A 24215-nucleotide genomic window follows, 5' to 3' on the forward strand; every position below is an offset into this window, starting at 1 on the left:
TTCCGGGTTCATCCTGCGCTTTGGGAATGTTCGCTTCGCGTCCTCGAGAGGAGTCCCAGCCCGCCGACGTCACAATAGGAGCATTATTGTGAGTGAGTCCCCCACCACTCAGCGAAATTCTTCAGGAGGGCAAGCCCCTGCCCCGCCCCCTCCCCAACCCTGAGCGACCTATCAATCCACGCCCCACCCCTCCTCCTCCTCCTCCCCCCCCCCACCCCCAAAGACACACACAGCCCACGAGCGCATTTCGCTTTGGATGACGCCATCAGCGGGCGAGGCCGAAGACTGCCGAAGGCGTTCGGGCGGACTCGGCGGCGGGCGACGGTTTGGCTTCGGCGTCCGTGGAAAGTGTGTTAAGTAGCGCTTGGGAGTAAAAAGAGACGCGGCTGGGGTGAGATCGAGTCCCCGCACCGAGACCGAGAACGGTTGGACAGGACGAGAAAGAGCGAGAAGCACGCAATTGTACCAAGACATAAAAGTTGAAAGGTAGAGGAGAGTTGCATCTCTGGGTGCGGCTCGAGCGGGAGGAGGTGAGAGACTCGCTGGAGGTTGTCCGTGTGCCCGGGCTTGGGAGTTACGGGCATCGTGAGCCGGGGCAGCTGGACATTATGCTCGGAGCTGAGGGAGACTTGAGACGGCCGTCTGCGGTGAGTAGTGAGGCACCAAAAATAAATATTCCGCGGGACGAGATCTCATTTTAAATTTGAAGGAGTTTGACATGAGTTGTGTGTGTTTGTGTTTGCTGTTGAATCCGCAAAGCCGCAGGTGAAGAAGCTTGGGCACCGATCTGTCTGCAGCTCGCCAGCCGCCTGTTGAAGCGGACCCTGGTGTTGTTTCTTGTTGTTGTTGTTGGTGTAAAGCAAGCGTCGTGAGGGACTGAAGCGCCTGTATTATTTTTTTTTGATGTGTGATTTCCACCGCCCCGATCCTCGAAATCGAGCCACTTCTTGTGTTTCGTTTCATTGGAGGTTTTGTCAAGAAAGGCGAAAAAAAAAACAAAACAACCCTTCTCAGAACCAACCCCCCTACCGAAACCAGACTCCCGCCTGTTGAAAGCGAGAGACAAGAAAACAAACGAAGCGGCGATTGGAAATTCGGCCGTAAAACTTAAATTAGAAACACAAAGGGAGTCCGAAAACAAAACACGTTCTGGTAGAAAACGGCCAGTTTTTTTTGCTGGAGTGTTCCGCCTCTCGAGCTCTTTCTTCTTCTGGTTGAATGGGGTTAGGTTTATTCCAACCAGATTAGCTACTGAAAAGGATCTGTTTGAATGTGATTTTTGTGGATCTTGAGTCTAACCGAACGTTGAAGGAAGTGGATTTGTCCTATTTTGAATTCCAAACTCTTCGACCCCCCCCCCCCCCCCTCCCTCCATCGCGTTTAATAAGTGCGGTCAGGTCGTGCTTGATTTTTATTAACATTCTGGTTTTAGACTCACATCGATAAATGAGCATCGTGCCTCGGGACACTATTCTTATTTATTGGGATGAAAAGTATGCCCTTGATTTCAAAATAATTTCCACAATCCAAGGAACTCCGCGTCGCCTTGATGTTGAATTGAGTTTGAGGAAGGGGATATTTAAAAATGGTGAAAGAAAGCATCTGCCAACTAGAGAAATAACAATAATTTAGCTTACGTTTACTGATTGACGACATATGCTCATTTTTGGTAACCTTTAGTTAGAATATTATGTCTTAAACATATTTATTCGCCTATCAGTCATATTGAAAGGCTTTTTTATGTTTTAGGTTGGGTTTGATTTTACGTTTCCAAGTGACCAGACCGGTGTCTTGGTTTAATTTTTCTATTAGAATCTGTAATGACCTGCAGTTAGATATGTGAAATTCCTTCTTAGCTCGCCAATTGATCAGTCCCGTATGTTTGATTTTCAATTTTAGTTTTGGACTTGATTTTCTTGTTTGCTTCTCACGAATTGTATGTTTCAAATGGTAGCGTCGGCTCCCCCATAGGAGACCTCAGAGGTTGGGTGGTGAGTTGAGCTTGATAGACGAGATTGTGCAATTCGGATCAATATATCTGATCGGATGGAGACGCTCCTTACTCGGAGACTTGATACTCTCCAAAAGCTCAGCGTGTAATTTTATCCCGGCGTCCAAAGGTTAATTCAGATTTATTGTGAAGGGCGACTTAAGACGCGTTCGCATGTTTTGTAAATGTGACTTTTGTTTTCAAATTCAAACGACATTCGGATACTCTTTTTGGAATTTAACGTCGTCCAATTAAAGTATTTGGGTATTGATGTATGTTGTAATTCACATGCACTCATTGTTGAAAATCGTGGAGAAAGGTAAACATGAAAGCCTTGAGAGTTTTCCATGCAGCCAGACCGAGTAGCCTGGCTACATTGTGCTTCAATACTGTGTGAATTCTGCCCTAGCTTTGCGTGCAAACGATCAACTGGTTCACATCGGAAATGCCCGGACTCTTGTGTTCAGATAGCATCCATCCATTGATGCTACAATCTCTCATTTTGGTATTTACCGAAAAAATAAATTAAGGTTTCTGTATTTTAAAAATACTTAGCAAATATATAAGATTTACCTACATTCCACGTGTTAGAACATTAATAGTTAGTGGCATATTAGTAATGCTGGGCAATATAATTTTACTGAAATCCTTTTATGTAGTAAATTAAGTTTTTCTCATATTGTTAGAAATTTCAACCGATACCAATTAAGTATTTTGAAGCCTTAAGGGTTGTTTTTGAAAGCATGTTTTTCTGTATTCTATCTTTGTTATTGGAGCCATCTTGTTCTCAACTCATTACAATTATGTTTGACTTGCATCAATCTTCCCAAGCGCAGAAATTGATTCTCACTGAATAAAATTACTTGGTGGCTTCTCCAGAGTTTGACAGTGCACTTTTTTTCGTTTTGTGTTTTTTTTTAGATTTTTGTGGGCTTTTGTTTTGCCAAAAATGCAATTGCTGCCTCTGACACATTCACAATTAGATGTACAAAATTATCAAGTTCCTCTTTTATCATGGTGAGTGTAAGTAGGATGTTTTTGGCTGAAGTAGGAGGAATTTATCACAATAATATGTCTTTAGTTCAGGAGTGTGAATTGCAGATTACAAATTCTATTCATTTCCCACCCACCTAAAAACAAAATGGTTCAAGTTTGCTCTTCTAATTCTTGGAAGTTTGTGAAATGTAAATTATATATGGAAGTTTAATATATTAAAATTCTGACTATGCAGACCTGTTAAATTTGTGAGGGTCATTGCATGAATAATCTATTTTTAGATTTTTAAACTTTCTTGTTTGATGTTGTATCTTTTAATAGTTAAAATAACTCTTGTGAAGACCTGTATTCTTATCATTTCACAATAGCATATTGCTTATACTCCTGGGACTTAACAACATTTCAATACAAAATACTCCAAAGTGACTTACTTTCTAGACTGGATGAGCTGAGAGATAAACACCTTGTCATTTTTGGAGTCTTTTTGTTTATTTAATACTTAATTGATTATTTCTGACTTGGTGTAAATGTATAAACTAGTTGTCTGATATGTACCAAAGGTTTAATACTCTTCAGGATTTTTTTCTCTAGTTTAAAGGTCAGTTACTATGAAGTAGCTATGAAGACTTAAACATTGGGGTGATTAAAGCTATTGACTTTGGCCTCAGCGCTAACTTGTTGACTCCAACCCGAGTGATTGTTGCCTCCTCCACACCTTTGATCTTGAGTTGAATCAGATGGCTGGCAACTTATTTCACCTTGAGCTGAGTTTCTGACCGTAAATGTTTCCACCTTACAGACAATTACGTAAGAACAAAGGCAAAAGAAACTTCACCATCCATGCTTCAGCTCACCTGCACCCAAAAATCTCAACTACATGTTTATCACCTCCAGAATTAACTGATTAAAGCTTTCCTGGTGAATCTGCTATCCTTAATTTTCTATAAACTTCCAACTTGTCCTAAACTTTGCTGTCTTTATTTTTTTTTCAAAATAAGCAAATTTTACAGTATAGACTAGTTGTGCAGCTGTTTAAAACTTCAGTTTTCTGCATTTGTTTGTGAAACAAAACAAAAATATTAGTACCCTTGAATTCAAAATTGTCATGATCAATTGAATCCATTCAAAATATCCTAACCTGCACAAGACCCATTTGACAATCAACCTCATGTTGTTGATTTACAATGGTCTACAGTTCTCCAACACACAAAGTGTGAATTCTCATCCATGTGATTAAATCACCTTTGCTATCTCTGTAATGTCTGGCCTAAAAAAGCCTCTAACAGATTTCTTCAACTTTCCTCCTTTTCTCCTTTTAAAGGAGCAGTTATTCCCAGAGAGAGATGCATGTCTCACCATATAAATTTATTTACTTTTATTCATTTGTTCAGGGAATGTGGGTGTAGGGCAGTTGAGAGTCAACCACATTGCTTGGGTCTGGAGTCACATGTAGACCAGAACAGGCAAGAATGGCAAATTTCCATGCCTAAAGGACATTAATGAGCCAGATAGGTTGTTAAACTGGTTCTTCAGCGTTTGATGTGCACTTTTACATGGTTGCTATTAGGCTAGCTTTTTTATTTTACATATTTTTATTGAATCTACATTTCACCAATTACCATGGTGAAATTCAAATCCATGTCCTCAAGGCATCAGCCTAGGGCTTTAGATTATCATGATACCACCACTCTCTATTTAATTAATTCCAAGCATCTGAAAATTCCACAGGATCATAGCTGATCTGACTTATCTAGGTTTGCTGAGAACCACATCCATGCCACATCCAGTTTGGAGCCTGTCAGTATTCTTTCTGAATTGGTTTACACACTTTAATATCCAGATTATGTGAATTTTTACCTTTGAGACAGGCAAAGTATCTGAAGAGTGGCAGTGAAGAATAATGATGCTTTTGATTTTCTCAAGCCTGAATCTTGTTCCATTTGTATTATGGACAAATTTTGATTATTTAATTCTGAGAAAATTCTTAAATGGCAGCTATATTTGTACAGGACTAAAAGAAGGATGCAGGTCTGAGTCATATGTGTGTTTTTGTAGTTATATTCACCTTCCTTTGACTCCAACACCAAGGCAGGCTTTTCTTTGTTGAAGATGCTAAGCCAGTTCAGCTCTCTGGATGGGCTGCGACAGTGGTTTGCCACTGAGCTATATAAGGTCATCCACTGCCTCCATTTTGTGTGCCAAACTGAACCAGTTGTATGACAGCATAAATGCCAGGACTCAGGACTTGACAATGAAACTAATAACCTAAAGATGCCTGGTTCACCTTGAATGTTTTTTAGTACATCTTTGAGATTAATCATTTGAAGGGGACATATTAACCATGTACTTCAGGCCCAAAAAAACTGTCTGATTTATGTTAATGTCTTGTTTGTGGGGATGTAATCAAGTATTCAGTCTGGTGTATGACAAGGGAGTTGTATCCAAGATAAGCTGTACTTTAGATTTTGGACTGGTGGTTGAGGGAGTTAAATTCTAGTTAAGCAGGACCTTTCATTTCTGAAATGTTCTCTCACAGTCTCTCCATAACCTGTTGAATATTTCTAGTATTTACTGTTTTTTTTTTAGATTTCCAGCATCTGAAGTATTTTGCTTTCATACAAGTGTCTATGGTGTGGTAATTTTATTTTCAATGTGTAATTAATGACTAATTTCCATAATAAGAAGTAATGGATGATAAAGTCTTCAGTACAGATTATCCACCAGACTTGGAAGATTTCATGGAATTAAATAAAGTGTAAGAATGTTAAAGAATGAGTTGGGATTGAAATATCATAATTTTATTAAAAGGTTAGTATCATTTAAATGATGCTCTGTACATTGAGGCTTCTGTGCAGTAAATATAGACTTCTAATATGTGCTAAGTCATCCATCAGTGATAACAATTGAGTGCCCTTAGTTTACAAAGTCAAATTTGAATATTTGTGCATTTGTATTCCATACTACATCATAGTACTATTTAAAATAATCCTAGCTGCCCTATGGAACTGCAAAGAAATTGCTGTATTTTGCACTTGTTTTGCCTGGCTCCGTTTTCTCCTTGTCTTCTTTCAAAATAGACTGTTGATAATTGTATAGAAAAGAAACCCCAAGATGGAAACGCAGATGTTCCTCCTATGAAGGTTGCTTTCCTTACCTGCATTCTATTTGATTTATAAGTTGGAATTAAAAAAAAGAAGAAAGACAAACAAAATCAGTCTGGCATCCCTTTCACTGAACATTACTGCAATTTGTTTCCAGAGAAACATTTGATGCTAAATTGTTTTTTTGTAATTTCCTCTCATTAGTTACTTTATAATGAGATTTTTGATCAACGGTATGTGTCTATTTACACACACATATATTGATTTGAAAAATTATCATTAGATTAAATGGTACCAAATGGAACACACAGTCTGCTGTTGTTCCAAGACTTCATTAGGTTTGACCTAAAATAAGACTATAGTCAAAGAAGAGGATTCTAATTTGACAATATTGGAAAGACGTTTTCAGGGAATTTATAGTTGTAATTATGGTAGAACTGTCATCATTTGCTGTCAATATTGTCTAAAACTGACAAACGTCTTCTGAAGTCTGCACATGTCCTCTGAAACACTGTTTGACTATTGCTGTCAGTGATGCCTTGTTCCTCCACAGGGTGTGCTGTTGTAGCCTTCAAAGCTGAAATGTGCTAATAATCAATAAAGTAACATGAAATTCATTTTTTTATGAACTGTTCTTTATCTCTGCGCTATTTTGAGGGCATGGATGGGGTGGTGCACCAGGTAGGATTTCCTCTTCCCCTTGGACCAACCCGACCATGCCAGCCTAGTCTGAGGATAGTACATATACTGAAGCATATTCTTGGAGTGCATTTGTCTAGTGCCAGTTGGAGCATCCTTTTGAGCAAGCAGCAAGTTGAACCCGCCAAGAAGGCTGTTTGGTTTCCATATTGAGATTTCCTTATGGTTAGTTTGTTTGGTGAGTTTGGTAAAGTTGCAACTCATGGTGAGTTGGGACTGTTAACAAGCAATAAAGAATGGCAATTGGGAAATCAGTGCTGACTGGCGAGAATGTTGCCACTGCTTAAGCAAAGGAGGAAGTTGTGGCAAGATGATTTCAACATTGAGATTTTGTCGCTTATCATGTCGTAGCCCATGCTGAACAGAGCCTGATAAGATTCCAGCCAGTATCAAGTTGGTGGTTTGGGCATGTAGATGGCAGATGAAGTGTGAACTGATACATTTTTTTAGGAAGAGCATTGAAAGACATAACAACATCGGTTGTACAAGTATTAAAAGTGTGGACGAGCAGAAGGACCTGCGTTTATATGTGTACACATATTCGAAGGTCACAGATCACCCACCATAACAGACCAAGACACATAAATAGAAAGTGGGACAGAACACCAGCACTTCAACTGAATGATGTTACCTAGCATGGTGGCAAAACGTCCGAGAACAACTTACCAGCTCAGTGAGCAAACATACAACCTGATCCTCAATCTGAGCTATAAATCTTCTCAAAAATCGTAAACATCTTGGAAGATGGCAGAACAAGTGGACAGCAGTTAATAAAGCATACACTGCCCTTGGCATTATTAATAGGAGAATAGAATGCAAGAGTAGTATGGACCATACTTTGGACATTTTGATCAGTTTATGTATTAAAAACACTGTTGTTGGTTAAGTGGATAATGGAATGCAGAATTCAGTTTGTGAGTCAACACGATTTAGTGATAAAATATTCCTTAATAAAAACACTGGACATTTCCCCAAATTCCAACAGTATTTACTTTTATCTAGGTCTATCCATCTGGGAAAAGATATTAACCACAGTGATTCATGCGTTTGAGCCGTTGGAATCTCTTTGCTCTCCAATGTAGGGCTGCCTTATCCATAGAATAATAGACTCCATACAGTGTGGAAGCAGGCCATTTGGCCCATCGAGTCCACACCGACTCATCGAAGAACATCTAACCCAGAACTACTTGTATCCTTACATAGCTAACTCATCTATCCTGCACATCCCTGGACATTATGTGCAACTTAGCTTGGCTAATCCACCTAATCTGAACCATCTTTGTACACGAAAGTTGGTTTGCTGCATGGTCTTCGACCATGAATCTTGCTGCAAGCTTTCATTGAGGGGAGGTGGCTTCTAGGTGTGTGTTTTTATTCCCCTTGCTTTGGACCTTCCTGAATATTGGGTAGTCTTTGTCCAATCGGGTCATGAGTGGAGTTCAAAGCATCCAATGGGGTAGTGCAAATCTGCCATTTCAGACAATTCCAGCAGAATGCCATTACCAAACACGTTTTCCCTCACTCCCCTGTCTGTATTTCACAGGGATCATTACCTCCTGGACACCCTAGTCCATTCCTCGAGCACCAATACCACAATCCTTTCAAATGGCACTTTCTCAAGTAACTGCAGAAGGTGCAACACCTGCCCCTATACGTCCTCCTCGCTCACCATCCAAGGGCCTAACAGCATTTCACCTGTACCTCCTCCAATCTTGTGTATTGTATTTGATGCATCCAATATGGCCTACTTGACATTGCAGAAACTAACCGCACACTGGATAACCACTTTGCAAAATACCTCCGAACTGTGCGCAAGCATGACCTCAACCTCTCCATGGCTGATAATTTTAACACAGTGTCGTGCTCACATGCCCACTTGTCTGTCCTCAGCATTCTGCAATGCTCCAGTGAATCACTGCGCAAACTGGAGGAGTGACATTTTCAAACTAGGCAGTTTATAGCCTCCTGGGCTCAATATTAAGTTCAACATCTTCAAAATGTGAACCCATCCCTTCCCCTACTTGCAGCTTTGCTTGCTACATGCTCTGTCACCCTCTCTCCCCTCCTCCCACCCAAGTGGGACTGTCTGTTCTTTCCAGTTTGGCAGTTAGACACACCATTGTTCTAGGTAAAAACAATGACTGCAGATGCTGGCAACCAGATTTTGGATTTGTGGTGCTGGAAGAGCACAGCAGTTCAGGCAGCATCCGAGGAGCAGCAAAATCGACGTTTTGGGCAAAAGCCCTTCATCAGGAATAAAGGCAGAGAGCCTGCAGTGGGAGAGGGATTCCCTGCGATTCTTGTAGAGAGAGGAGGAAAACTTCTTCAAGGCAGACATCCTTGCAAGAGGATTCACAGTAGGGTTAAAATCAACTAGGTAAAAACAATACCTGCAAATGCTGGAAGCCAGATTTTGGATTAGTGGTGCTGGAAGAGCACAGCAGTTCAGGCAGCATCCGAGGAGCAGCAAAATCGACGTTTCGGGCAAAAGCCCTTCAGCAGGAATAAAGGCAGAGAGCCTGCAGTGGGAGAGGGACTCCCTGAGATTCTTGTAGAGAGAGGAGGAAAACTTCTTCAAGGCAGGCATCCTTGCAAAAGGATTCGCAGTCGGGTTAAAATCAACTAGGTAAAAACAATGACTGAAGATGCTGGAAACCAGATTTTGGATTAGTGGTGCTGGAAGAGCACAGCAGTTCAGTTGTTCTGCTATTCTTACATTCCGATCACATAATTGGAACTCTAATCCTTTCTCACCCAGCACTTTAGCGCCCTCCACTATTGCATAAATGCTGCCCTCTGTACATGATTTGGAGACACTGGAGTTGGACTGGGGTGTATAAAGTTAAAAATCACATAACACCAGGTTATAGTCCAACAAGTTTATTTGGCAGCACTAGCTTTCGGAGCGCTGCTCCTTCATCAGGTGGTTGTGGAGAATAAGATTGTAAGACACAGAATTTATAGCAAAAGTTTACAGTGTGATGTCACTGAAATTATATATTGAAAAAGACCTGGATTGTTTGTTAAGTCTCTCATCTTTTAGAATGACCATGTTGGTTTCAGTTCTTTCATATGTAAATCGCAAAACATTTAAAACATTTACATATGAAAGAACTGAAACCAACATGGTCATTCTAAAAGATGAGAGATTTAACAAACAATCCAGGTCTTTTTCAACATATAATTTCAGTTACATCACACAATAATCTTTTGATATAAATTCTATGTCTTCCAATCTTATTCTCCACAACCACCTGATGAAGGAGCAGCACTCTGAAAGCTAGTGCTTCCAAATAAACCTGTTGGACTATAACCTGGTGTTGTGTGATTTTTTGACTTTGCCCCTTCTACATTTTACCATTCCTGATGCAGAGTCATCTAGACTTGAAACGTTATTTTGCTTTCTCTCCATGGATGCTGCCTGACCCGCTGTGATCTTCAGCATCTTTTGCTTTCAATCCTTCACTATTGCTATGCCAGAGAGATGTAAAGTGCACATCCTCAGACACTGGCTAGAAGTCAATATGCCAGAAAGTTTGATTGATATTTCTCCAAAACATTACCTTCAGCCTGGTTGTAACTACTTTCCTCTGAACCTTTATCACCTCTTTGACTTTGGTTTCCATTGTTTTCTGTAGCTGGTAGTTGCTGGTAGAAGCCATTTAATTTAGTTTGGTCAATTTTCTATTAGGTCTGAATCTGGCTGTGGGTCAATTTAGAATGTTCACTTTTGAGCCCATTGTCACTTGAATACCATAAGGAACTTCTGGAAGACACTTGTTAGATATCAGCTGGAGTACTGTGCACCCTACTAGTTACCACATTTTAGAAAAGATCTGGATGCATTGGAGAGAGTGCAGCAGTGATTTACCCGAATGGTTGTAGGATTGAGGAACTGTAGTTATGAGAATACATTGAAGAAGCTGAGACTGTTCTCTTTGTAGAGAAGAAGACTAAGAAGTGTCATTTTCATTTTCAAATTGTCATTTTCAAAATTGTAAATGTGCTATTGAATAGATTGGACAAAATCACTCCCATTTTTAACAGGAACAAGAAGGCATAAATTTAAGTGATTTACAAAAGGAGCAATTGTGATGTCAGAAAAACGTCTTTACACAGTGAGGTATTAGGGTATGGTATGCACTAGTTGGAAATGGAGGCAGATTCAATTGAGACATTGAAGAATGAATTGGACAATTATTTGGACAGAAATTATGTAATCTGTAAGGGCATGGGGAAACAGCAGGAGATTAGTACTGGGAAATAATGCTCATTTCATGAGCTAGTGAGGTCATGGTGGGCCAAATTGCCTCTTTTTTCACCATAGCATTTCTGTGATTCTGTGACAGAAGAGTTGAAATGACAGCAGAGGCAAAGGGAGTGGCAGGAAAGAGAGAAAGTCTACCTCAATGCAATTTTAGTATGTGATTTCCACCTCTAGTTTTATTTCCTCTTCTTTGCACAGTTCAATTTTTCTCTTGTTTTACTTTCAGACATTAGCACATCTGTTGTAAACATGGCTTTTATTTTTTTTTCTTATCACCATTCTTTATCAGTGTGCATAACACAGCTAATTCTTCTGCCATGATGTGGAGGTGCTGGTGTTGGACTGGGGCGGACAAAGTTAAAAATCACAACTATAACCAAGTTATAGTTGAACAGATTTATTTGGAAGCATAAGCTTTCGGAGCACTGCTCCTTTGTGCTAGTGGGGCAAGATCATAGGACACGTGGGATTTACATATTAATCACTCAAAACCTGCATCTTCATTCTAAGTGATTGAAGACTTAACAGCAATCTTGGTTTGTTCAATATTTTGCATCAGTTGTATGACACTCTGATCTTTTACTATAAATTCTGTGCCCTATGATGCTGTCCAGATGAAGGAGCAGTGCTCTGAAAGCTTGTACTTCTAGATAAACCTGTTGGGCTATAACCTGGTGTTGTGTGACTTTTAACTAAATTCCTCAGCCATTTAATGTGTTGTGTCTCCCCTGGACTCATCACAATCTTCTGTTGCCTTTTCCTTTCTGTCATCCTGCCCTCGTGTAAAACCCAGGACATTTTTGAATTTTCACTGATAAACAATCATTGAAACAATGACTGTTTCTCTTTCCGCAAGTGCTGTCAGACCTGCCAAGTATTTCCAGAACTTTCTGCCTTTATTCCAGACCTTCGGAATCCTTAGTATTCAAACTTGTAAGTTACTGCATGCATAGAAAGCACCTGATCAAGAACTTAACATAGGAACACAGGATGTTTATCTTCTCGTCACAGCTTGTTTTCCCACCTGTTTCAAGTGTCATCTGCAAAATTTGCTGTGTTACATTCTGTCCCTGCTTGCAGACCATTTATATAGATTGTAAATAGTTGCAGTCCAAGAACTGATCCCTGTGACATTGCACTCATTACAGTTCAGAGAAAGACGCAGTTATCTCTACCCTCTGCTTTCTGTTAGTTAGCTAATCCTTTATCGAAGTCAGTACTGTACTCCCAACCCCCCTGGGATCTAATCTTCTGGACTAGTCTTTTATAAAGCATCTTGTCAAATGCCTTCTATAAATTTAGATGTACCACATCCACCTATGTTCAAGGCCAGTTAGAGATGAGTAACGAATGCTGCCTTGTCTGCAATGCCCATGTACCATGAAAGAACAAGGAGTTCTCAGATGAACTGAAAACCTACTGTGCTGAAACCAATTAGCAATTGAAATTCAGCCAAGCATTGATGACCATAGTTGTCGATCCTGTAGACTGCTTTCTGGAAGGAAACAGCAAAGGTGCGAAGAAAACTATTTGGTTTGAAGGGTCACTGCTGTTTCCCTTTCTACAGAAAACCTCAAACCTGATGGGTTTTTTTCAGGTTCTTTGGTGGTTTTTATTTTAAGAATAGAAAGTGCTTTCAACATGAAAACACTGTACGATATATGGGAGCACAAGAGATTCTTAAAATCAAAATGCCTTTTTAAATCACTGTTGAAACTATGACAGTACAGGCTAACATTACCACAGTATGACAGAACCTTTTCCACTGGAACAGTGTTGCAGTGCACATGAACAAATGCACAAGGCTGGTTGATGTAACTTCGTTTTAAGGAGCAGACCAAACTCTTTCAAGTTATATTAAGAAGATAGCCTCGACCCGAACCTTTCCTTATTTGCATTCCAGTTACAATTCAGTTGGTCAAGCTATTCGATTTTAAGCAAAACACACTTTTTTTTATACTAGAGGTAAAACACGACCAAACTAAAAAAAATAAAAGAATTGGCTTAACTGTACCTCTATCGAAATGCTTAAAATAATATATATATTAACTACTACTCATTAACCATTCCAATATAGTATCATCCCATAGACACACCCTTGTCTAAGGCAAATTCAGTAAAATAGATTGTTTCACGGCAATTCTAGCATTAGAAGGAGAACCTCAGCTTTCAACTGTAAGAGGAATAAGAGCTTCCAATTCCAGCTTCAAGGCTCCAGCAATCATTTAAATAGAAATAATGTGCAAGGATCTGGGAAAAAAGCAAGAGTTTGGAAAGTGCAGAAAAGACCAGAAGAATTTCGTCCTAATAAATATCTAACTAGCCATTCACCACTGAAACATATCTCTGTATCAAGTTAAAATTTCAGCACCATCTGAATTTTTTTTTAACTGAATAAACATCAGATTTTGTGTTTCAGTTGAAGTTTGCATGTGTCTACAGCTGTAGTGGATGAAGTTTTCAGTTTTTAGAGTAAAGTTTCTCCCTTGGAAAAGAACAGGAGAATGGTTATTTTATTCACTGCTTATCAGTGAAATGAAGTCAAAGTTACATTCTTAAACATTGTATATTTTTAAGTCAGATGTTTCCTTTTTCATACTGAATTGTAAATACTGTTCCTATCCTATTTTAAGTCTTACATGTATTTGAGTAGTTAAAAATGACTACTCATTTACTTGTTTTTTACTACCTTTTGATTTATAAAGGTAGTTGAGTACACACAATTTGTTTTTGTAATTCCATAGTTACAGGCCAGGCCAATTGATTCAATCAGCTGTTTCCCAGTTCACTAGAACTTAGCCAGATCTGGAATGTGCTCCTCTTGTCAGCCATAACTTTTTCTTCAGGTTCAGTCGTGAGGGATCTGCATATTCCAGCCCGTGGTTACTAGCAGGTTTATTTGCTACAGGTGTTTCATCACGACTTAGTAGCTCCAACCAAGATCACTCGGCTTCCAAAGCTTACAGCTTAATGATGAATCGAGAGCACTGACCTCCAGCACTTGAAGAGTGGTCACTGGCTGAAGAGGCCTAATGCCGAGAAGCTGTTCTGTAATGAAATGAGCATTTATCATCAGGTGAAAGATTAACATGGGCAACATGGTCATTTCAATAGATAAAACAAATGATTATAGAAGAAACCACTCTTGCAAAAATATGCTGACTATATCCCAGGGATTCATTTTATAGCTTTGTTTTGGAATAAACAGGAAAAACAAAACCTGTTCTCATTGGTTTTTTGCCACATCACTGAGAATGTAAAAGGTTTACTTACCTTGTGTTTGTTTGTTGTATATTGGAGCTGAAAATCTTGGATTGGGAATACATCTCCTGATATTGCACACACTGAAATAAGAAAATATTTTTTGATTTTGATAATGATTTCCAGGCATGTATTTGCAACTTAAAACAGAGTATTCCCAAAGGTACAAAAGCAGGTTCTTGTATTCAATTCAAGGTTTTCTAGGTCAGTGTAATTGTATCTGTTAGGTTTGGATTTAAGGTAGACAAGCAGGAGGCTGGAAGAACACAGCAAGCCAGGCAGCATCAGGAAGTGGAGAAGTAAACATTTCGGGTGTAACCCTTCTTCAGGATTTATAGCAAGTTTCCATTCCTTACTCCTTGTTTCAGTATTTTTAAGTGCTGTCCATCTGTAATGTCTTTGCATTCTTACTATGTTTCCATAAATACATAAAACTTGGCTGTTTTCCTCACAGATGCTGCATGAATTGCGGACAGTTTTCAGCAGTTTTAATTTTGTTCAGAGTTTTTCAATTCTGCTTTTTTTTTCTGTCTGTTAGATGAGCATGTTAAAGAAATATATATATGCATTGTGCCTATCATGACTTCTGGATGTTTTGAAGTTTTCAACTTTTGGAGAATATTTTCTTGGAAGTGCAATCATGCATTAATGTGACACTAAGATTTTGTCGCTTAGTTAAGATGTTCGGTTATGGCACTTGATTGTGGGCTTGTCTGACGTGTAGAGATGCCAACTAGCAGCTAATTGAATATTTACAATGGCTGCATAAACTTCTTCATCTTCTTCCAGAAAGGAATATCCAAGTCTCAAATATTTTATGTAGGAGTTTTTGTAACATTACAGCACGGTGGCACAGTGGTGAGCACTGCTGCCTCACAGCACCAGAGACCTGGGTTCAATTCCCGCCTCAGGTGACTGACTGTGTGGAGTTTGCACATTCTCCCCGTGTCTGTGTGGGTTTCCTCCGGGTGCTCCGGTTTCCTCCCACAGTCCAAAAATGTGCAGGTTAGGTGAATTGGCCATGCTAAATTGCCCGTAGTGAAGGGATAAATGTAGGGGAATGGGTCTGGGTGGGTTGCACTTCATTGGGCCTGTTTCCACACTGTAAGTAATCTAATCTAATATATATTTGTTTGTGACTCCAAGATTGCGAGAATCATCTTGAATCTAGACTGTATGGTTCATTGTAATTTAATGAGCTATTTATTTATAGCATCATTGCAAAACTGCTCATCTGAGTTTTAGAGATAGTTCAATCTTTTCAAATGATCCTTAAAATTCTTAATGTTTCACAGGCTTTCACAAACTTGGTTGAGTTATAATGGAGTCAGGATGAATATCAATTCAGTCAGCTTGTAGTTTCAGGAAACCACTTCCCTAATGTGTGTCTAAACACCAATTAGGATTTGAACATGAGTTGAATTATGCATTGTGAATTGACTTTTGTCTGCATAAATCTGATCTATATCTGAGTGTTGGGTCACAGTAGCTGGTGCTATTGTGAATCAGTGGTACTTTAAGTTTGTGATGAACGTCTGAATTTCACTACGTTATGGATGCTCTGGACATATTGAGCGAGAATTTGATGTAGCTGGGCAGTGTATTAGATTTGTATACCTGTTTAATTTCCAGAGACTTACACTACAAGTTGCCATAAATGAGAGATCAAACAACACAGTGCCTTTTACAGAGCTTGTGGTACATAAGAACAGACTTCTGTATGTGGTCAACTAAGCCAACTGAACGATTGACAATCAAAGAAACGCGGTCTTATCCAACAAATACAATCTTAATTTTGAATGCAATGTTAAATTAGCTACAGAAAGAAAAAATAAAGAGAGGGAAAGAAATACTGAATTGAGAGTGGAAATACTTGCCTAAATATACATTTGTTTTTATAATCTCCAGCAGTAATTAAAATATGAAGGAATGAGACATTATGGTTGTAATAGTTAGTTATCAGTGCAAGACAGATTGTTTGTTTGAAAATGATTATGATTTATCATGCTGTAAAGACTAATGCATAGTGACCTGGTCAAGCCCTAACATTCTAGGGCATGTTTAGATTATATTTATTGTGCAGCTTTGGGAACATCACTCAGTGCTGAACAGTGAATCAGGCAGTGAGATGCCTTTTGCAGGAAGGAATCCACCACAGACAACAAATTTCAGGTTTTTGAATTTAACCTGCCTTCCCCTCATTGCTGTGAAATTTGTACATAAATAATGTAGAACTCCATTATCGTCTGTTATTTTTAAGCATATTAAGTATACATTCACAAGGGTGTAGTTCACTATTATCTTCGGTTATCGCATTTTTTAAAGTAAAAGTAATATTACTTGTTTCTTAAAAAAAGTCATTTTTTAAATACATCAATTATGGAACTATTTGGAGTGTTTCTCCTGAATTTTTAGTTGGGAATTCTAATCAATTATAGGGGCTTGTTCCAGCTCCCAATCCTTCACAGTGTGCTTTCGACCTAGTCATCATGACTTTAAAAGCATCAGCCAATCAAGGATGAGAGATCTGTCTCAGTTCCCGATCAGGAATGACAGTGGACTACCAATGAGGGAGGTCAGTGGAAGATGCTCCAGCTTAAGTGACCAGCAGCAATACAGCTGATAGCTGTCACTTTGAGAATGTAGTCTGTGAAGCACCAGAGCAGATAAGTTTAAAAAATGTTGTAAAATTGCCTTGGCTGCCTGGCCGTGAAACTGGAGGACTAACCCCTACCAGAGATGGCCAGTGGTCACAACTGTGGACCAGCTCCCAATATGTCTCTGGGGTAGATCCAATGCCAGCTCCAGGCTAATGTGTGGGGCTTGCGGTGTTGACTGGAAATCCCAGTTAATGTGTGAATGGCGCCTTAATAGATTCCTGATTACATTTAAACAATGGAAATTAGTTACTGCTCTTTCTGGAAATGTCTTTGGGTTAAGACCATAGGGGAGAATTGGCACAGAGGTAGATGTTTTCAGAAAGCTCACCAAATGTGGGAGGATGGCTTGGTGTATTGGCCAGAATGGGGAGAATCTTGAAATCCAAATTTTTTCTCCTGCAATAATTTCTAAAAACATCCTCAAAAACATCAACAATATGGTCAGAAAAAATTTGTCCCATTACCCAATCTCTTTTGCTTGACCTTAAGTCCACCGAGAGTAAACTTAGTGCACTGTGACACCTCGTGCCAGGGGTGGAATCATGTAATAGCCAAGTGGAGTTCACATTTTATTAAAAAGCATTCTCCAATTTTCACCAACATTACAGCCAAATCAAGTTGACAAAACGCACGTTATAGGAGAACAACTTGCACAGGCTCTGTGACGAAACAAATTGGGATTATGTAGCACAACTAAATCCAATTTGTCTCATTTTATATTTCCAAAGGAATATCAAGCAAACATCAATATTGAGAAGCTCGCCTAACATTTTCTTATCTCTAGCTCAGGGAGATTGACATTAACTTTTGACGCAACAGAGGGGAACTACAGAGATCAGCTAATTCAGATTAGGGCTGTATGTTCCAGCAGCTCAGAATAATATGTACTACAATTGCCTACTGATTCATTAAAGAACTTCCTTCATGACTCAGTTCATTCTGTTAGAAGGATACTAAATAACTGGTCTCCAATCCTGATAATGCAGAAGAAGTCAACGTACAAGATGCCAGATACACTCTGTAAGTTGTCAGCCCAGATTGATAATGCTATTTATATCATTGTGGAGGCCTGGGGCGATGTCAGTAGGGATTACATGCATGCAGTTTGGCGGAAGCTTCTCCAGATTTTCTTGATGATTTCAAGAGCATTGTCTGAAGATCCTCTGATGGTTCAATCACAGAATGTTGTGTGGCTCGTGTAAATTGGAAATGAAGAAGTGGGGGCTGAGGATGTTGAGAAGCTGTTTGAGTCCCATTATGAAGACTTCTTCACAGCTGATCTACAGCAACTTGTTGCTGCGGAGGAAATTGAAGCTGGAGATGAAGATGATGAAATCCATAATGCAGCACCATAAGACCTTTTCACTACTGTTTTGTTTTCTATCCCAAGGGAAGTTGAGAAGCAGTTCCAGCTCTTAGAAGACAATGACTACTTTGCAGAAAACAGCAGGATAGCAATTTTTCACACAAAGTCTTATCAGGCACCCTATGAACAGCTTCTTCATGAAAAAAGAAAGATGGCTTTTTAAATCCAACCACAGACTACTTGTTTGTGCAAGAAACAGTGTGAGGACAATAAACCACAGCTACCCACTTCTGAACCAAATGCTTACTTTTGTCATAACCCTGTATCCAGAACTGCACCTAAAAGTGGTGATGATGCTGACCTGCAGCCTCTGTCTTAATACGGTACTGTAACTTAGCAAACTCAGAAACCCTCTCAAGTTACCTTTCAGTTTTTCAGGGTAAAGTGTTATATTTAATGAAATTGTACAATAAATGTGTGATTTTAACATTTATTTAGACAGTGCTATTGTTTGTTAGGCTAACTACTATTTTTCTGTTGATATTTACTGAAATTTTTGGTGGTCCGCTCCTAGCCCTGTTTTTTTTCCCATTGGCCCCATTATTTCTGTTGCATGATTTTCTATAACGCGAGGTCATGCGAGAACACAACTATTGCATTACAAAAGAACAGACTACTTGTTTGTGCAGATAGCATGGAGTCTCCTATGCAATGTAACCATCCTGCAGCATTCGTCAGCCTGTGGGTAGGGAGTTAATGGTGAATCCTAATGAAACATTCCCTCCTAAATGGTAAATAGAACCAAATAGTAAATAGAACCTGCACCCCCAACCACCCACTCATCACCATCACAGCCGCTCCACATTCTAGCCACATTTCCATCACAATCCCAACAATATTTTTATTTAGCATGATATTCCAGCCTGTTGTGTTGAATGAGAGGGGTTATGGATCATAATGGCAAGACAAATGCCTAACTGGTAAATGCAATATCAATTTTTTTTTCTGTATTTCACCCCCACCCCACACTCCTCACAACCATTTTTACGACAATCCCAATATTTAAATTTAATTATAGTAGTTCTACATATTTAGGTTTAACAAATTAAAAGCTGATTTTTGAGCATCTGTAAATGTGGTGATAATGCTAATACAGCTCTAATGTCATATTGTGCTGTGTTATTATTTACTTATCACATGTAATTATCTTAACTCTTTGCTTATCTCCTTCCCCCATTGATATTACATTGCAAACCAGTTGCAGTTTTGCTGTAAGCTCTATAGCCAGACTTTCAGGTACAAAAACAATGCAGTATTCATAGGGATCTTTATAATATTTATTATTCATTTTGCAACATTTACTTGTACCTGTACCTTTGCAAATTGCCCCATTGGGACATACAGCATAGGTGGATTAGCTATGGTAAATGCAGGGGAGGTGATGGGTCTGTGTGGAATGCTCTTCAGAGGGTTGATGCTGACTCAATGGGCCAAATTGCCTCTTATCTACGGTGTAGGGATTCTGTAATACATTCTATAATACATTATCCCTGGCTCTGATGTTAGGACTTTGGTTTGTTAGTATCAAGAGTCTTAACATACAGCTACCAGCAAAGGCTGTACATGGGAGTTTTCGAGAGGTTCTTTTGTAATAGTATTAGACAAGATGACTACCTCAGAAAGTTCTGAATAAAAGAGACCATTAAAACTCATTTTTGCTTGTCTTGTTTCTGCTGAGGGAACATCAAGCAATCTGTTGGCTTAGTGTCTTAACTCAAAGCCCTAGCAACATGACTGGAACGGCTAGTTTGTTTGAATCACCTTTAACTATACAGCTTTGATATTTGTTTGCTTGTTGCAGGAAAAGGGGGGTAAGCAGCTCTGGGCTCACCTAAAAGCTTACCTCTGATCTCCGTATCTCTGAAAAGTTTGATTCTGCAAAGAAATAAGTGTTTCACCTGTGAAGTACACTACCTCTAGCTTCAAACTGCTGCACCTTCACAAACAATCTGACCATATTTGAGTTGTTATGAAAGAGATTTCTGTGCACAACTGAATGAAGAAACGTCATTTGGACATTGACTACTGGACTGTCTAATTCACAATAACTAACTCTGACTTTTTAAATCATTTTATAATTTGTGACTTTTTTTCTTACCTTTTTTCTCTCTTAGATGCAATATTGTGTGAATGTATCACAAACCATTTGTTTTGATTTGCAGTACTAAACCAAATTTTGTTTAAATCCTGAAGAATTTGCGGCAGATCATGTTAAATTGAACTTCACAAACAGGGTTTAGGGAAACACTCCATCCCTGATTTTTAAAAGTAAAAGAGAATGAGAACAGATCTTAAAAACCATTCAGGACAGACAATCAATTCTTCAATGTATAATTTCAGTTACATCACACTGCAAATTTTTGCTATAAATTCTGTGTTACGATCGAGCCCTCCACAATCACCTGATGAAGGAGCATCGCTCCGAAAGCTAGTGTGCTTCCAATTAAACCTGTTGGACTATAACCTGGTGTTGTGTGATTTTTAACTTTAAAAGCCAATGACTGTGACAGGTAGGAGGACACTACAAATAATTAATTTCACCTCTCCCTCCTGCCTGTGCTCATGGGTACAGCATTAATTTTAGCTGCAATGCTGTCTGTAATTGATTTGCTTGGAAATACATCTTCCAGAATCCTCCATGAAAATCACAAAATATCTTTAGAATGAAACTCTGTAGGTGACTTGAGGAAAGGTGTGGAAAGGTGTGATCTTTGGAAGGATGGGGTTAGAGTGGCCTAAAGGCTCCAGAATCTGAACTGCTGTTTCCATTGTTAAACTTATTTTTATTTGAAGTACTATCATCTTAAGTGTGTGGAAACAGGTCTTTAAATTTTAAGACTTAACTAGCTTTAGATAAGCTTTGAATTTCTTATAGTTGTTCAGAATCAAGACATCTTTTTGGAAAGTTTATGGTCAAACTGCAGGGAGTAACTCATCTCCTGACTCCCTAGAGCCTGTCCATCATCTACAGTGCAGAAGTTAGGATTGTGATGGAATACTACCGACTTGGATGAGTGCAACTCCAACAACACTAAAGAAAGTTCATGCCATTCAGGACAAAGCAGCCCACATGATTGGTGCCACATCTACAAACATTAATTCTTTCCATCACTGATGTACAGTAGCAGCACTGTTTACTATCTACAAGGTGTACTGCAGAAACTCACCAAAGTTCCTCAGACAGCACCTTTCAAACCCATGGCCACTTGCATCTAGAAGGACAAGGGCAGCAGATACATGGGAAACACCACCATCTCCAAGTACAGCTCTCACCATCTTGACTTGAAAATATATCACCGTTTCTTCAATGTCACTGTCTATATACAGCATGTGGACTGCGGCGGTTCAAGATGGCAACTCACCACTGCCTTCTCAAGAGCATCTGGAGATGAGCAATAAATACTGACCCAGCCAGTAACTCCCACATTCCATGAGTGAGTTTAAAAAGAGTGTTTTTAGGACAGAAGTGGGGAGACAGGAGAATTTAAATTAGAGCAGGATGAAAACTTGCCCAGAGATTTGAAGCTGGATTTTTAGGTTCTAATTTCAAAGCTGTATGAAACAAATGATGCCTTGAAGTTTCCCAACCAAGAATAACTGGTTGTTACATTGTTGGCTGGGCGGGCAAATAGCCCTTCTTTTTGTGTAGGAAGCTAACTCTGGATGACTTTTAATACTCAATTTTGTTTTAAATATTGAAGAATGATTGATTGGAAAAGCATCTCTGGAGTATTGACCATTAGCCAGCACAGCTAGATATGTGAAGAAAGTTGAGAACTGTATTTGCCATGCTTCCTAATTCCAGACCAATATAGTGTGGTTAGCGAGAAGTGCTAGTAAAATATTAATACTATGGAAGCATTCACAGATTGGTGATAGTGTTTTCAATGAGCAATGAGCTTTGGGGAATGCTGCATTAGGAACAAGCTAATGACATGAATAGCTTGTTCTGATCTTTTGAAGCTATAGTGTCCATATTAATATTAATGTCAGCTTTGTACTGTAGTCGTAACATAGCCGAACCAGTAAAGCCAGAGGCTTGGATTAATAAAGCAGAAAGTACAAATTCAAATCCAATCATAACAGTTTTGAAGTTGAATTTAGGTAATTAAATAAATTTGGAACTAAAATCTTCTATCAATAATGGTCCATGCAATTAATGGATTGTCATGAAAATGTTTAGTTATCCTTTGGGGAAGAACATTTCTCATCGATATCCTGTTTATGGTCTACATATCATTCTAGACCCACTCAACTCTCTTCAGTAATGATTTAGTGAGTCATTTGATAGGAAGTTAAACTTATAAAAAGAAAAAAGATCAGATGGGCTTCTTAGTGTCAGATTTGGATGCAGCAAGGGCATCTGCATGCCATCTTTGCAATCATCTCCATCACTAATTTGGAAAGCATTTCACAGCTATACATAATCACAATTCTAGAATCATATTCAAAAACATAAGAAATGGGAACAGGAGTAAACCATGTGGCCTCTCAAGCCTGCTCCACTATTCTGTATGATCATGGCTGATCTTCTACTTGGTACCTCTTTTCCCACCTGTTCCCCACATCCATTCTCTGAGTGATATTTTGGAACTCTCACTGAACTTTTCATTTTAAAAAATTATTTTTATCAATTTTGATTTGAAGCTGTGAGCTGAGAGCTGAATATGACCTTTGGACTGTGAGTCCCACCTTGTGATAGTTTAAAAAAAGGGAGCAAACAGACTGATAGTTGCTGATGAGGCCAGATCTGAAAGTCAATTGTTGATTCTTGTTAAATGTGCTATATAGACACTTGACTGCAGAGATGCTAAATGCTCAAACAGATGAAAGATTTTGGGTGTTAACCAGAACTTGGTGGGGAGATGGTCAGTTTGGCAAGGAGAGACCAGAGTTTGAACTGGTTTTTGGATTGTGTTTAGGTCAGAAGGATTGTGGCTGTAGTGCCTATAGGATGGAGGTTTGATTGCTCCCTTGTTGTCAAATCATCATCAACGTATTGATTGTTCAGAGAACAGAATCTCAGTAATAAGAATTAAATGAATATTCCTTGGAGATGACTGGAAGCTATCTGATTTCTCTCCACAGATCCTGCCAGATTTGCTGCAATTTTCGAGCAATTCTGATTTTGTTTCTGATTTACAGCATCCACAGTTCTTTCGGTTTTTATATAAGGTATAATCCCATATGCCAGTGCTGTTAAAGACTGCTCAGGTGAATGGGCCAGTTAGAACTCCGTTATCAATTCCTTTGTTTATCTAAGTGAAGAAATTTCTCCACACATCAGTCCTAACCTTATTCATATTTCGGACCACCTTTAAACCAGCAGAGTTCTGACCCGAACAGGACAAACAGTACAGACTACAGATTCAAAAACACCAGCAACAGTTCTCCTTCAAGATCCTCCGCTCCACGCTTGCAGCAATGCGCCGGCACTTAACCTCTCCACAGTCTGCCCTGCCTCAGCTGAGGGCCACACTCTCTCAGAATTGCAAAGGACCCACTCTGTACTACATCCTCAGGAGAATTCATACTCTCAACAAACTGTATTTCAATTCCATCTCAAACATCAAAAATTGTAAGTACAACAAACTTTTATGCACCCACCTCAATAACCAGCACTCCTCAAACATTCCAGAAGATTCCCCTGGCCTCGGAAACGCCATTAGCCATGCGGCAGATGCAGCTACCAGCCCCACGCTGATTGATGATGTCACTTCTGCCCCCATCATGGCCACTCCCACAGCCACTTCCAGCCCTCACATAATCGCCGATACCACACGCTCAGTGACTTCCGCCACCCCTACTGCCGTGTCTGCCACCACTTCCGACCCCACCAGCGCCACTCACCTGCATTCTGCTGACACGCCCCCCA

General features: G+C 39.3%; 1 protein-coding gene across 25 annotated transcripts in view; it reads left to right on the forward strand.

Moving 5' to 3' along the window:
- Positions 1 to 261: 261 nt before the first annotated feature.
- LOC122554240 (receptor-type tyrosine-protein phosphatase F-like) overlaps positions 262 to 24215 on the forward strand; it is a 465745-nt gene continuing 441791 nt past the window's right edge. For 15 of the 25 annotated variants that reach the window (XM_043698932.1, XM_043698931.1, XM_043698941.1 and 12 more), the window contains exon 1: positions 262 to 647. The gene's annotated coding sequence lies outside the window, so the exon portion shown is untranslated. The remainder of the gene's footprint in view (positions 648 to 24215) is intronic. The other 10 variants (XM_043698950.1, XM_043698955.1, XM_043698945.1 and 7 more) reach the window with 2 other exon arrangements.

Source organism: Chiloscyllium plagiosum, chromosome 11, assembly GCF_004010195.1.
Source record: "Chiloscyllium plagiosum isolate BGI_BamShark_2017 chromosome 11, ASM401019v2, whole genome shotgun sequence".
Taxonomy (NCBI): Eukaryota; Metazoa; Chordata; class Chondrichthyes; order Orectolobiformes; family Hemiscylliidae; genus Chiloscyllium; species Chiloscyllium plagiosum.